This window comes from Solanum lycopersicum, chromosome 7, assembly GCF_036512215.1.
Source record: "Solanum lycopersicum chromosome 7, SLM_r2.1".
Taxonomy (NCBI): domain Eukaryota; kingdom Viridiplantae; phylum Streptophyta; class Magnoliopsida; order Solanales; family Solanaceae; genus Solanum; species Solanum lycopersicum.
Window position 1 is genome coordinate 60,270,169 of NC_090806.1, and position 1,750 is coordinate 60,271,918.

Genomic DNA, 1,750 nt, shown 5'->3' on the forward strand with positions numbered 1-1,750 from the left:
TTATTTTATTATAAAAATATATTACTTTATTTATACAAATAAATATTTTATAAATGTAGAAACATTTATTAAAAAACTCTCTATATTTTTTTTCTATTTGTTTCTCTCACTTCTAATCATGAATAATAGTTTTTTTTTTACATTTTAAGTATTTTTATTTTTAATTTTTAATTTATTCACTAAGAGTTACTAATCATGACTTGCTCCTCTTTAATTTTTACTTTTAATAATATTCATAACTCTCATAATTTTTGTGTCCATAACCTCCAAATTAAATTTGTAAGTTTATGATGTCTTGTGGTATCCATTTATTTTGCCTATAAATTCATATTAGTTTAATGAAGATTCACATTCACATTCACATTCACAATTATCCTTTCTCTTTTCATCATATAGGTTTGGTTTGTAACAAAAAAAAAGTATGTAAAGGTAAGAAATATTTCATTGCAAATTTTTATTTTTTATTTTCTCTATTTCTCTCTATATGTTTGTGAATGAAACTAAATGTAACCAAAAAAAGTACATGAAGTTAATAAATATATCATTCTCAAGTCCTTATTTTTTTCATTTCTTTTATTTTGTTTATATGAATTTATATTTATTTTCATGAAGATTCACATACAAAGTTATAATTTCTCTTCTTCATAATACTTTTTTTGTAAATTAACTAACATGTAACCAAAAAAAAGTATATGAAGGTAAAATATATTTCATTCTAAAGTCTTTCTTTTTATTTTTATGTACTTGGACATGCTTTCTTAATTATTATTTTTTTATGTTTGTATTATAATTTATTAAGTAAGTATGATTAAAAAAATCTTTGTAATTCTTAACAATGTGTTGTCCGTATGTAATTGCTCTTTCTAATAGTTAGTTTTCTAGATTTAGTATAGTTTGATTATAATATTTGTTAGATTTCAAGAAATAATTATTATTTAGTATTGTTAGTACTATTGAAAAGATAATATACAAATATATTAAATATAATTTATATTTCGTTCTTTCTTTTGACATAATTATTTTTAATTGGTATATGATTTTTTTAATTCAGTTGGTTGCATATAATAAAGAGTTTGATATATGGATCAAAACATGATGACGGATCTCTTTGCAAGAAGATGGTACAAGGAAAAAAAATGAAGCATAATTACAGATTATTTTTTCACTTTGATTAAATTTTGATTTATATAAATAATTTAGCTAAATATATTATATTGTCAATGCTAATTATTTGATCCTTTAGTATTTCTACTTTCTTTTTGTTATGAAAAAAATTCGTATAATTATTTCATTTTAACAACAACAACAAAATTTATGATGATTAGTTTCATTTTTATTATAATTATAAAAAGTAATTGAAAAATAAAATATTATTTTCATGATGTTATTTTTTGTGTATGTAACAATCTGTCACCGTTCTTTTTGCTTCGAAATGTATTTATAATTTTTATGTAGTCACCAATTATTATATTTTCTCTGTTCATTTTTTGTATTTTCACCCCTTATTTTATTTATTTATTTTACAAATAAAATCAATACATAATTAGTAATACATTTATTGTCTAATAAAAATATATATTTGAATTATTTACAACTCATGTCTCTTCATCTTACTTGTAATGGTTGATATTAAATATCATTCATAACTTTTATATATTTATTTTTCGTAAGTCTATAAATATTTAATTAATGTTTAAAAAATTATAATAAGTAAATGTAATAATAAAATTTAAAAATATCAATGTTATTT

General features: G+C 19.0%; 1 long non-coding RNA gene across 1 annotated transcript; it reads left to right on the forward strand.

The window, feature by feature from the left end:
* The first annotated feature begins 202 nt into the window (after nt 1-202).
* Nucleotides 203-1,227, forward strand: LOC138337135 (uncharacterized). The gene is made up of 2 exons (XR_011210562.1): nt 203-429; nt 1,052-1,227. It is a non-coding gene; the product is annotated as an uncharacterized lncRNA (long non-coding RNA).
* Nucleotides 1,228-1,750: the final 523 nt, after the last annotated feature.